The sequence below is a fragment of the Gossypium raimondii genome, chromosome 13 (assembly GCF_025698545.1).
Source record: "Gossypium raimondii isolate GPD5lz chromosome 13, ASM2569854v1, whole genome shotgun sequence".
NCBI classification, from domain to species: Eukaryota; Viridiplantae; Streptophyta; class Magnoliopsida; order Malvales; family Malvaceae; genus Gossypium; species Gossypium raimondii.
This window is the reverse complement of record NC_068577.1, coordinates 46,287,780-46,302,273: the sequence shown is the minus strand read 5'-3', so window position 1 is coordinate 46,302,273 and position 14,494 is coordinate 46,287,780. Positions and strand designations below refer to the sequence as shown.

The following is a 14,494-nucleotide window of genomic DNA, read 5'->3' as shown; positions in this document are numbered from 1 at the left end:
ACCAAAACTTTCTATATCTTATGTTATTATTTTACCATGGTTGAAAATGGAAAATAACTTGAAGGCTCATGCTTGGAACCCCCACATCATTAAAACTGTGCTTCCAAATATAGTTGCAAGGATCAGATTCCAAAAGCTGGGAAAATGAATAGTCTTATATTTCAAATTGTTTTCGATTTAAATCTTTTTATCTTTTAAATATATCATGGGCGAAATTAAATTATATATTTTTATGATAGTAAAAATACACTTTTATCATTACTACTTTAAAATTTTATAAATTATAAAAGGCTTAAATAAAAAAAATTTCATTTTAGGAGAGACTAAGGCCCTTGCCAGCCCATGGTATGAATCGTAGCTTTTTAAATTGAAAATCAATACATTTTCAACGTAGCAGTTTAAGAATAAAGAAAGAATGGTAGATATTAAGTTCGAATCTCTAATTTATTGAATGTCACATTTTAAGAGTTTGTTGCATGAGTAATATAATTTAAACCCTAGGTTTAGAGTTTTATGCAAATTGATGTATGGTAGTTGTTTTGAGTTTTTGACATTATTCATGTCTGTTTTATAATTTATATTTAAGGTTTGTGATTGCCCAAGCAAAAAGTATCCAGATTTAAATTTTCTTTATATAGTAATGTGTCTTGTAATAAAATGACAAACAATTGGTGGACAGTTATGGCATGCCTTGAAGATACTAGCTAGGATGCCAGAATTCAATGGTTGGAGAGTGAAAAAAGAAAGACCTAAAATTTCATCGACGATGATGTCTCTGACTAAATGGTCTTTCGAATGCAGGCTTTTGCTGTCTGCCTAAAACCATGAAGCTTTCTTGGTAGTTGTATAATGGCCGAAACAGAGACAACATGGTACCGCAATATCAGGGATGTGTGACTGCGTGCTATCTGTAAGGTGTAATCAAGTTGAGATGAAATGCTCAACCTTGCTTGTTTAAAACATAACCTCACTCAGGGTGCTTCTTATATCTTTAAAATGGGCCTGTAAGGTATAATTTGAGACTAAATGGGCCTTCAATTTGCCTTCCGATTTACTCCTTTACAAATGCATTGCTCTCCTATTGAATTTGGCGCAATAAGAAAAAAAAAAGTTAAAATATGTTATCTTTCTATTTTTATTTTTAAAAATTTAATTTTTTTTATTTTAAAATTTCAAAATTTTGGTTAAACTATTAATATTTTTATTTTTTTGTTAAATTATGATTAATTATTAAAGAGATTAAAGTACTTTGGAGGTTGGGGCTTTACGGTTATAAGTGCTTATCGAATGATAAAAATTAAAAAGGAACACATGGAATGAGCAAGATGCTAGGTGGAAGGCTGTTTGGAAATATTAGGGACCACACCGAGTCTGATTCTTTTTATGGTTTGTATGCAATGAACGGTTACTCACTAATCTTGAGCGTACTCAAAGAGATATTGAACAAAATGAGGTTTGCCCAGTATGGCAGCATGACACAGAAGACATTTTGCATGTCCTTAAGGATTGTCCGGTGGCTAAAGAAGTTTGGAGGCATATAGTGTTAGGAGATCCCCAAACCTAGTTTTTCTCTGTTACTCTCTTAGAATAAATCAAGACAAATCTAGGAAATTTTGGATGGTTACCGAGGTCTGAGGTCTCTTGGCCAATGCTTTTTGATTTGATTGCCTGCTGTATATGGAAAAATAGGAATCTCTTCGTATTTCAAGGATTGTTCTGGAGCCTTTAAGAAACTATTAAAGTGTCAATAAATTGGGCAAAACAATACAGTGCAATTAACAAATTGGGCATTCTTTAGAGGTAGTAGTTTAGAATTTTAATGTCTTTTAGGATATTATTGGAATGTTAGGGAGTTTGAGTGTTTGTTATGGGTAGGTCATTTTAGGTTTGTTTTTTTACACACACACAAAATAGAGGTTTTGTATTATAGAAACTGAATTAAATTAGTCCCTCTATTATTAGATAGATTAATTTGGTCATATACTATTAAAAAGAATCAAATAAGTTCAAATTGTAAATGAGTTAACATTTATTGTATAAAAATCATTTTGAAAATTATTATTTTCAATTGCAGTCAATTCTTAACAACAAATTTCATTTGCAAAACCATAAAACTTTGAAAATATTAGTTCTATTAAACAGTAAATACTAACTCAATTCTAATTTGGTCTTTTTTATTCTTTTAATACTACAAAGACAAAATTGATCTATTGAATCATAAAGAGACTAATTTGATCGAATCCCTCTCAAATAAAGTCTTTTATAGTATATTGATTTTAGAGACGTTACGTTAATAATCTTCTAATCCTTGGTGAGTTTCACATTGTGGTCATTGTTGCTACTCTTTTTGGATAAATAGTCACTGTGGAATGCTGCAACTTTGATAACTCGATGAGGATGAATTGATGGTGGTGGAAGGCGGTTGATAAGTGAGTTAACTCAGAGTGAGTCAAAAACAAGTGGGAAGAAAGGGTTTCATGGGTAGAAGAGAAGAAGGGTTAATAACATAAAAGAGATTAGATTGTGATATTTTTCTGAAACTGATGGAGAAAATTGTTTTGAAGATAGATATGATAGTACATCGTGCAATAGCCCCATTGCGAATATTGAACAGAAGAACACCAACCAACCATTTCTAATCCATGGTTCTGATGCAACAAGTCAAGAAATGAGATTCAACATGGTGATAAACAGTCGCGAAGCCAGTGCTCGGTTCCCTCAAATGTAAAATTACACTTTAGACCTTTAAAAATGATAAAAATTTGATTTAATTCTTTAAAAATTATAAAGATATAGACTATTAAAATGGTAAAATTACATTTTTACTATTGTAAAATATACAATTTCATTTATTCTCTTTTTTTAATTTTATAAAATGGTTAAATTTCATCTTTGATCCCTCTAATATACTTAATTTGAGATTTAATTCATATATTTTAATTTTGATATAATTTATTTTTACATATTTTTATAATGTTATTAATTAGTGCAAATAGTTAATATGAAATTTTCGATTAAAACATTATGGGGTTATATATAATTTGAGCATTTTAAGAGTCTTAAAGACTAACACGTGCTTCCTATTTTTTTAAAGTTTACGTCGGTTCTTACCTTTTTTGACAGTTTTAGAAAAATAATTAAATTTAAGTATTATGCTTAAATTTGATATTTAACTTCCATACTTTAATTTCTAATGTAATTCGATCCTGTAGTTTTATAATGTTATTAATTAGTCCAAATAATTAGTATCATTAATTTATCAATTAATACATTATGTGATTATAATAAATTGAATACTCCAAGGGCCAAAGAAGGATATGTGACTTTTATTTGTTTTGGTTTTGCCTTACTTTTTTTTAATATGTTATAAAATAATGATCAATTTTAACCTTTATATTATGTTGAAACTTGAGATTTAATCTCTATACCTTATTTTTGACATAATTTGAGCCTTTTATTTTATAATGTCATTAATTAGTCTAAATATTTAATATTGTTAATTATTTCAGTCAAAATGTTAACATTAATTTTCTTAGAAACACTATTCCAATAAAAATTATTTTATCATGATAAGTTCGAATGAATATTTTTAAAATCTATATAATTATTTTCAATGTTATTTTATTATTACATGACTATCAAATGATTTTTTTAATTTCAAAATATTACACGAATGAATTTAATAAAAAATTTTAATAGTAGTAACAATTAGATTTAAATTTTTAAATAAAAATAGATAATTTAAAAGTTAAAATAAAAATAAAATATATTTTAACTTTCAAATCTATAAATAAATAATATAATTAACTGCCTTTTAAACTCAAAAGGAAAGTCCTGAAGTACAAATTTTAAGCACAATGTACCAACATTTACTCCTAGCAGTTTTGGACACCAACAAATACAATATGTGGAAATTACTAAGAACTCGAGTTTGAGAATTCTAATAAAATTTATATAACACGAAGTATGAATGTGTTAAAATTTATATTTATTATATATATATATATTCCATTCAATTGAAGTCTAGTAAGTATTGTCAAATATTATATTATCGACATATTTTATCATTTTATCATATCAAGCCACATAATCTATCTAACGAGCAACTTATAAGGTTTCCTCTTATATATTAGCCTTCTATTTACAAATGGTCTAAAGTGCTTATACAGTCAAGAAATGTTTCCTTCAATGAATTATTTTATGTTTACTTAGATATCTTCTTGAAAACAAAATATTCCTTTATATAGAGTTGGTACACATAATTTTATTATGTTGATCACTTTGACTTCTTTAAAAGGGGTTAAGATAATAGGTTATTCTTAGTCAGAACTAGAGGTGTAACCGAGTCGAGCCGAAATTGAAATTCAAAGCTTGATACGCAGTTCGGGTTTGATTATACATCATTCTTTTAGTTTTCTCATCTTATTATTCCACTTTAGAATGATATGTTTTAATACATTAGGAGGTAAATGCTTGCCTATTCTATCCTCTTTCTTTTTATATTTCTTCCCTATCAAACATGCCCAAAATTATTTTTTCCTACTATTTTACTCTTTCTTTCTCTTCTACTTTTCTGTTCAATTAAACACACTCAAAATCAACTTTTGATTTTCAGAGGAGGTGGCTTCAGGTAATTTTCCTTTGTTGTTCTCTTATTTTGTTTCATCCATAGGAAGATGAGTGAAGGGAAAGATAGTGTAGCAGCATGACTCATAATCTTAAAATTCGTATGTATAGGACAAAGTTATTCAAATCAGTACGTAGAGGAGTAAAGAAGAAAGTAAAAAGTAAAATTAAAGATCTTCGTATGTAACATAAAATCAAAGATTTGGATAACAATTACAAATGATTCAAACAAATGGACCAAATTTGTATACACATGCAGATTACAAAGGCAAAACCAAACAAAAAAAAATGTGTTTGAATCTGACAACATGATATATCAAACAAAGACAAATTAAATTATGAATCTTTTCTCATTTTTCTTTCCAAATTTCATGAATCCTTGAATGGCTCCGACATCAATGGCCTTATTGGTACCTTCTACCTGAAGCTCTATAACACTATCTAAGTTCGACTTTTCATTTTTGTTGAAATATTTCTGTCCAAAGCATATCTTGAGTATACTATCTTTCAAAGATCCTCCAAACAAATGAGAAAGTATTTGAAAATTTTAACATACCTGTATTGGACGTATTTTGTCATCCAACACTCAAATTGAAATCCAAGTGGCATAACTTATAGAACCAAGAACCTGAAGCAGAAGCATTATGGGATGGCAAGCAGACACCAAGCTGCTAGCAAGAATTAACTATGGCTATGAAATCAGTTTAAGTAGTAGAGTTTCTAGTTCTTTTTCCAAAGAAAAGGAGCTTTCTAAACCCTTTGGATGCTTTGGAAGAGTTTTCACCATTGTTCCATTTCTTCCTGGAGTGAACTGGAGGTTCCATCTCTATTGCTTCATTTGGTGGTGGTGTTGAGATCTCTATTTCAGTAATCACCCTACCTGACGTATCTTTTCCATTCACCTCGCTGTTTGTTTCGACATTTACAGTCGAAAACTTAACAGTCTTGTCAGGCGATGGTGGCATGGGATCAACTGTAATCATCTCAGGAACATCTTCATCAAAATCTTCTGCTTTTAAATGATCTGATTGCAGTGGCTTATTATCCTCAATAAGCATATTTGCATTGGAGTTTTTTTATTCTGATGATGTGTTTCTTTGAGGAATTTCACATTCTTCAGGTTTCATTATTGAAGTAGTGCTCTGCAACTCTTGAATGTCTTTGAAATCATCAACAATGGCAGTTTGTTGAGTTGCTTCAGATTCGAATGTGACCTCTTCTGAGCCCTTTTCTTGTGCATCTGTGTCACAGGAAAGTACTTTGTTTGTGCCACTTTTCTTATCTGAAGCTTTTACTGTGTTTGTGCTTGATTTAACCTTCTAAGATCCAGTTGTCGATGAACTGTTTTCCTTCGATGCAGACTTTTTCGGTTGGTTTGATTTCAATTCGGCTGATAAGACCTTCGAAGTGTTCTGAGCAGTCGCAAGGCGTTCTATAGTAGAACTTCTTAGAGCTGGCTTTGGTACTTTCTTAGTGTCCTGATTCAAGGGTTGATTCTTCAAAGAAGTTGTTGAAGTTTTAGTTCCAATGGAGTTTTTCCTGGAAGTAACTAGGTTAAGACCCTTAGCTGCACTTCTCTCAGCAATCCTCTTGTGGCGCTGAATCCGTAATTCCTCGATTCTCTTCCGAATCTCCTCTTCCTATTTGAAAATAGAAAAGACCGAGGACATGAAATCAGAAACATGTTAATGGACACACAATTGGAAGTTTTCATATGTTAAGACCGTGAAAAATGACACAGGCAATGCATTAAAATTTTTAGCCACATTGAGCATTGCAGTTTAGAGCCTAAAGGGTTGATAAATACCTGATCAAATTTGGATTTTCGGACTGCGATTCTGGTTCCGGCCGGCGTTTTCCTAATCTTTGATTCCATGTCTGATTTGCTTTTGACTTCTGATCTGTTCAGAACTCTAGATCGAGATTCTTTATTCGAAAGTTTCCTTTCAGAACTTCTATGTTTTCTACCATTAGTATCCTTGTCATCAGCACTGGTTGCTTCAACATCCGAATGTTTCCTATTCACTTTAGCAGATAACATGTTCATTTCATAGTCGATTTCTGGAGTCCGAGAAGAGATGGCATTTACCTAAGATGAATCACGTCCAAGCATCATGTAAAGGTCATCTGGTTCATATGAAACAGAAACAGCCTTTGGAACATTTTCTGCATTGTCATTTTCATGTTGAGTAGCTTCGATTTCGGTAACCATGCCTATACCGATCCGTAACTGAGAATCATGTTGATCTTCTCCTAATGGTGGACCTTGAATCATTAAAGAATCATCAATGAGAGCATCTTTCTTGTTTTTCTCAGTGTCGAAACATCCTGCGGCTAATGAAGAAGCATTATCACCGTTGAACATTTTGAGGCCTATGATCTCATCCTGGTTTGCTGATTTATCCAGTTGGTTGTTCATAAACCATTCTCCTTCTTTTTGACTTCTGGTCATTGTAGATTCTGTGGCGAAATCTGATATATCAGTTCGAGAACTGATCCGAGAACCATTGCCTTGTAGCATCACCAATTCCTCATTTGTGTTCTCTCTTCTCTTAACAACTGGTCCAAAGAATTCATTAGTTCCGAAGTTTATGCCTCGAGTTTCACCCTCATAGCTGCTATCCATCTGTGTGGCCGGAAAGGGATCACTAGATACTGCAGGCTGATTTCTTACTGTCTCGGAGTTCGGATTAAATACAGATGACCTCCCGATTCTATTCTTGGAACCATTGCCTGCAAAATATTTACCTTGCAACCTTGTACGCTCGGAAGAATCCAAATCCTTTTCCTGCAACAGAAGGTTTTGGAAAGCATCCCAGGGATTGTTTGCAGTGGCAGCCTTAGTTTCATGTTCATAATCATATGAAACAGTGTTTCGATGCTTGCTTCGATTGTGTTGCTTATGATGTCGCGAGGTAGATTTATGTTGTTTCTCCAATGATTCAACAGCCTCCTCCACTTGCTGTTTAAGAGAATCTCCATCAATGAACTCATCCTCATCTGAAGTTTCTTCAGAGTCACTATCCTTTTCCCCATTCCTCTCGGAAGAAATGTAATTAATGTTACGAATAACTACCTTTCTTGAGGCTCTCTTTTTGTGCTTTTTCTTTCGAACTTGCTCTTCTGGTTCACTCTCGGAGCTTGAATCACTAGGCTCAGTCGATTCATCTTGCTTTGATGTTTCATCTGCCTTACTACGTGAAGATTTTTTCCTGCTCCTAGAAGATGATTTATGACTTCTATGATCCTCTGGTTCCCAACCACGTGCAAGACTCGAATCCTCTACATTCGGAGGCCAATGCATATTCCCCGGATAATACGGAGGCGTAGCATGCATTCCGGAGAAAAAGTAACCTTGATATAGAGACATTTGTTGAAATCCAGGACCCTAAAAATTGTGCATGAATTGAGGAGCATGGGGTGGCCATGGCATCTGTACTTGAGCTTTCCCATCTGTGGAAGATGTTAAAGATTTCAGAACATGTACAGTTCATCATATGAGACCTGAGAAATTCAAGGATCCATCCTTAACGGGGTTAATATCTGAACTCCTAGCATCAGATGCATCAGCTGAACCGTTTTGCTTCGTGCTAGACAAACTCATCATAAGATTTTGATTTGGATCATTTTCTTCCCCCGCAAGTACGGTCCCGGATGTTCTAAGGTAAGACAAGTCTGGTCTTGGACATGCTTGCATTGTTGCTACTTCAGCCATCCAAAGCCTATCTTCATTCTTTCTCTTGCACAGCTCCATGAAATTCAAGCAGGCTTCCCTGACATATAAAATGAAATCAACTATATTTTCGAATATCGAAGATAAATGGTCCTTAATTTTTGATGTATAACATTAAACTCACACACACATACATGAATAATGATTTAATGTTTGAATGAAAAAAACCAAATGGCATAAAGTAATGTAAAAAAATTGCATACAATCTGCATTAAGACAAAGCTTTCATGGCCTCAAGTAATGCTGCAATTTTCAAACCGAAACTCCATTAAACTCTCATTATATCTATAAAATGCAGACCTAACTCCTAACTGATGGAAATCATTGGTTTACCTTAACCGTGAAGCACCGAAAGCATCCGCAAAAGATAAGAGATCTTCGATATGATCGGGTTCATAACCGGCAACCAAGGCACGAGCATAAGCCATTGCTTGTTCTTTAGAAAGTACTTTCTTCCTAGTTTCGAGAACTCGTTGAAGTCAAACCCTGCAGGTGAGCAATGGCTACATAGTAATGACAGAAATGTAAAATCAGAGCTAATGCGAATAAATTGCAAAGAAGAAAGTAATTTACTTTGAATTTTCTTCTTGAACAACATCCCCAGTTCCATTGAATTCACCATTTGACTGAACAAAGCATGGAGAACACGTGAATTAAGATTGTGAGATATCAAGGGAATGAAACCAAACAAATGTTTTAGCAGATCAGACACAACATACCTTTGATGAAGAAATGTTTTCTGGAAATTCCCGAAAATAACTGATTCAGTTCCTGTCAGTTTCAAATTGGATGAATCATGAGTAACATAATTGATAATACCATAACAAGATTGAATTCTAAAACATAGAACTCAATAAAACTGATGAACTTCATAAACCAAAATCCACCAAAACATCAACAAATCATCATAACATGAAAAGAACAAGTTCAGACAAAACATACCATCTGTCTCTGTGGCACCAGCTGCATTTGCTGCTTCATTTGATTGAATTGAATTCTCAATCTACTCAATTTCTCTTTCCACTGTCACAAATCTATCAAGAACTTCCGGTGTGCTAACAAACCTCACAAACCTGTTAAAACCCAAGTTTTAGTTCAGTTGGTTCAAAGACAGACACCCTTAGAAAGAGACATTCAATACAATTAAGATTCGAATCTCGATATCCGTAACATTTTACCTTTGCAGAGTGGCTTTAGTGAACCAAGGAGTTAAGCCAACTGGACGAAGAGTTATAGAGTAGCCTCTTTTTGATATTTGATCTTTAGTAGTTTTGAGATGCGAAATGAAGGGATCTAATAATCCAGATGCCAATTTCTCACTCTCTTTTCTAGCAAAAATCACCAGTTCACATCTTCAATTTCTGATAAACCAAATCAGATGAAATGACACAATGAAAGAACCTCAATTCACACGAAAAAAAGAAAAAGATAGCTGGTTCTAGTTGGAGTGAGTTGGAACAAAACATAATCAAGACGTGTCCTCAAGTCCATAATTTTAAGACAAGACAAAGAAACAAACACTGAGTCTCATAAAATGAGTTCATGATCCATTGTTGGAACTTGTAACAGCAACATGTTGTGTTATGCTAAAAAGCTTTAGAAACTCATGGGGTTTTTCAGGTGATTTACTTGCACCATAAAAGTTGGCAAGGGTTTTTTTTTCTATTTCATTGGATGTTGTGCTGTTTCATCTTTTGCAGGGTATTTAGTACTTTGGTTTGTGTTTGGCTTGAAAGAATGTTACAAACTATAGACACTAAAAACCAAACATTTAAGAGAAAAGAAAAAGAAAATGGCAGTTTTTGCCAGCAAAGAGTTGATGAAAAGGCATAGAGCTGTATCACATGGGAAAGTTATGAAGATCAGAAGGAAAACGAGATTTTATGATATTTTAATGGAAGTTGGGTCCCATTGACCGACAGTATTGTCTCCATTTTCTATTTTATATATAAAAGTTTTGATATGAGAAGATGAATTCCATGGATGTCTGGTTCTGATTTTGCAAAGTTATTAGTTGAGAAGTCAAATCTTTACTTTCTTTTCTTCTTTCTTGCTGTTTTATAGTTATGGTCAAATATGCAATTTTGTGAACTATAAAATGAGCTCATTTATAAAAAGTTCAAATAAAAATTAAATTTAGTTTTATTTGAAATAATAAAATTAGTTTATAAATGTTGTATATAGAAATATAACAAATAATACTATTCTCTACTTTATAAAATAAAAAGATAATACAATATTTTATATCATATGATTAATAAGCATAATTTAAATCCTATCCTATTCTTCTAGAATAGAATCATGGGTCTCTGCTTTCTTTAGAAACATCTTTTAGATAGCATTATCATTATATATCAATAATGGTTCTCACAATGAATCTAATTAGGGTTCATAATTAATTAATTAATCACCAATGTGGCTTTCTATAATTGTGGTTCAAATCTAGCTTTCAAATAATAATATATAAATGCCATTAATTGTCTGATTATGAAAGATTTCCACCAAAACTTAAATTTGGAGTGTCTTTCTTGCTTATCAACAAACTTGCCACTCACTTTTCCCTCATTTTCTTTTGTGATATGTATATTTGAAAAATTATAATTTATATTAATATTAACATTTAAATGTGCATTACGAAAAATATAGCTTCCCGAATTATTATTTTTAATTTCTATTTTACGAATCATATTTGAGTTTTAACTGAAATATTATTATAATAATACTTGTAGTGAGTTGTGGTGGAAACAAAATTGAATGAATGAGGTTTGATATATTACTTATGAAATGGTACCTAACAAGTTATTAATTGCTTTGTTTTTGTTTTTTCTCTCAACTTTGCAACAAACGATAGCAGAGTTGACATTTTGAGTTTTGTTAATTTTTTTTTCTTAAGAACCCTTCAATATAAATTAAAGCTTTGATGGGTTATTTTATCAACCCCCAGGGGGGAGGGGAGACTATGAACTATGAAGGCTTTATTTATGCTTAGCTATTTATGAAGCTCCTATTTTCTAGAAGAAAATATATTCACATTTTTTTACCGTCATTTATAGAACTAAAGAGAGTTGATTTAAAAAGCATAACAACGTCAAGAGTGCTCTCTTGTAGTCTCCCAAAGTAACAGGTTTGTTGTGGTTGGGTTTCGAGTAGGGCGGTGATGAAGGTGTCTATGGAGAGGGGCGACATCTTTTGAAGATCTTACACATGCGATTGGATCCACTTTTGGAGGAATCATTAGTTCGAAAATAATTGAGAATTTTTACCGTATTAAAGTGGAGTTAGACGTGCAAAAGCCTCTACGTAGAGGGATTTTCATTCTGGCTGGTTCGCAAAAAAAATTTTGGGTCTCTTTTAAGCCTGAAAATTTGCCTGGCTTTTGCTTTGTATGTAGGTGTATGAGACATGTAATAAAGGAATGCAATGACACTCCAGCAGATTCTAAGGAATTACCAGAAGACGATTTACCTTTCTCTCTAGCCCTGAAAGCAGAGTCAAACTTGATGGGGAAGGTAAGTATGCAGCTAGGAGCAAACATGAAGAAATCGATGACACAATGTTTCTACTTGGGGAGATCTAATGAGAAAATGGGGGAAAACACAAATTCGGATAAAGTTCAGTACAAAAGGTTGATGGCAATGAAGGACAATTCGGGAATCAGGGAGGTAGAGACCAATAAGGACTCTCCCTTGTCACGACCGAATCTTAAGGAAAAAGATAAGGATAGAATTTGGTTTGACGATAAATTTAGAGGTGGTGATAAGGATGAATACAAAGATAAAGTCCTCTATTCTAAAAATCCAGATTGTAATAAAATGGAACACAGTGAGCCTTTAATTTGGGCCAGCTCTCCTTCAGCTAGGGAAATGGGCCAAGTTGATTCATCTTACAATAACATAGATGGACCCAATGGATCAAGAAAAGGATGGAGACGAATTGGGAAAACAAACCTAATGGATCAAAGTGAAGGGGATTCGCTTATTGAAAAAGGAAAGGGGATTGGGAGGGTCTGGAAGATTTATAAACACTCTCCGAAACTAACAATAGGGGAAAAAGGGCAAAAGTAGTAGAAGGGGAATCTGGAATTGGTGAAAACATAGTTCCAATGGGTAATTCTACACGAGAAGTTTAAGCATCACCTTAATTAGGATCGACAGCAGCCAGTTGGCTTGCCGACCGAGCAGAATGAAAATCCTATACTAGAATGTTCGTAATTTTGGGAATCCACGAGCGGTGCTTTGACTTCGGCATGTACTGAAGTTGTATAAACTTCAATTTGTCTTCTTTATGGAGATGAAACTTGATAATCATAAGATGGAATCAGTTCAGAGGCGTCATGGTTTCATAAATGGGATTGAGGTGAGGGCGGATCGGAGTAAAGGTGGTTTATGTTTAGCCTGAAAAGAGGAGGTGGATATTACACTAAGAAGTTTCTCTAGAAATTTTATCGATGTGATGGTTAAATCAAAGAAGATGAAGTTGGAATAGCGTGTCACGAGGTTTTATGGATATCTGTTTGCAAACAGTAGAAGTGATTCATGGAATGAGTTAAGAAGATAAGGACGACTACTGATCTTCTACGGCTAGTTTGTGGAGATTTTGATAAAATTTTATTTTCTTCTGAGAAAATGGTGGATTTCTAAGAGAAGAAAAAAGAATGGAGCAATTTTGGGAAACTCTTTCTGATTGTGGTCTTTTTGGTATGGGTTTTTCGGATCTATGGTTTATATGGGAAAGGAGGAATCTGTCGGAAACAAATATTAAAGAGTCACTCGATAGGGGAGTGGCGAATACAAGCTGGTTAAAGCGATTTCCACATGCTTTAGTTTGACATTTACCCCATTCTTTCTCCGACCATTGTCCTCTTTTAATTCAATTAGAGAATAGGGGTAAAGAGAGGATTAAAAAACCCTTTTATTTTGAAGCTTGGTGGATGATGTAGGAGACCTTTGAAGGAGAAGTCCAAAGAATATGGAGTTTGACTAGTGGGGATTTTTTAAACAAACTTGACAACCTTGGTAGTGGTTTAATGGGATAGGGCTGATGCAATCAGTGGAAAAAAACTGAAAACTGGAGGATTTAATGAATACAGATCGACAAAATTAAATATTAGATTATTTAATTGATACAAAAATTCAATTAAACTGGGAGATTGATAAGGAGGAACTGTACTGGGAACAAAGGGTGAGGATAAATTGGGTTAAGGCCGATGATAAAAACACGAAATTCTTCTATACCTTTGCTTCTCAACGGAAAAAAGAAATACAATCAATTCTCTAGAATTAGGTACACAAGGGAACAAAGCAAGATGGCACATGTCGAAACCGTTTTTTTGAAAACAAAAATTCTAGTTGTCGACTTTTAAAAATAAAACTGGAGTTGCCACCGATCCTTTTATTAAGGTGTGATCGGCCCACCTTAAAAAAATATTTTGGCCTACGAATTTTGAGAAAACGAGTCCGGGAGTCAGTCACGCACGAGGAAGGGTTAGCACCCTCGTAACGCCCAAAATCGGTACCAAATTGATTATTTGATGTCTTAGTGTCGAAAGTTAAAAAAGATTTTAAAATAAGCTTGAATGATGAAATTTGCAAAAGGATAACCAATGGTTCAAGTCATGTAAAGAAATCGAGTCCCAATACGTTAGGGTACGATTCCTCATAATCCCCGAACTTTGAATATCACTTTTATTTTATGCGAAAATCTTCATTTCGAGAAAGTAACAGGCCACACCCAATACATTAAGGCACAACAAGTTAAGTTCCCAAAAATGATTTTTATGCTCATGCATTTTGAATAAAGAATATTCTCGGTCATTTAAGATTAACAAAGAAAATTAGAACCCAATACGTTAGGGCTCAATTTCCCTCAAAAATCCCAAACCTCAAATAATGCTTTTATTAAAAAAAAACCTTTAATTTAAAAAATATATATACATGTACTTACAAAATATGTAAGCACAAGCACAATATACAAGTAAATTTGAAAAATGTGGATGCATATATTTAACATACATATACAAGTGTATGCATGTAAAAAAAACATGTACAATGAACTTATAATAATCTCCAACAATATGCATGTAGATTTCAAAGAAATGCATATATGTACAAAAATAAGGAAAATACATATGTATTG

At 33.2% G+C, this 14,494-nt stretch overlaps 1 pseudogene; it reads right to left on the bottom strand.

Moving 5' to 3' along the window:
• Positions 1 to 5,681: 5,681 nt before the first annotated feature.
• LOC105782321 (COP1-interacting protein 7-like) lies at positions 5,682 to 10,218 on the bottom strand (annotated as a pseudogene).
• Between the last annotated feature and the right edge of the window lie 4,276 nt (positions 10,219 to 14,494).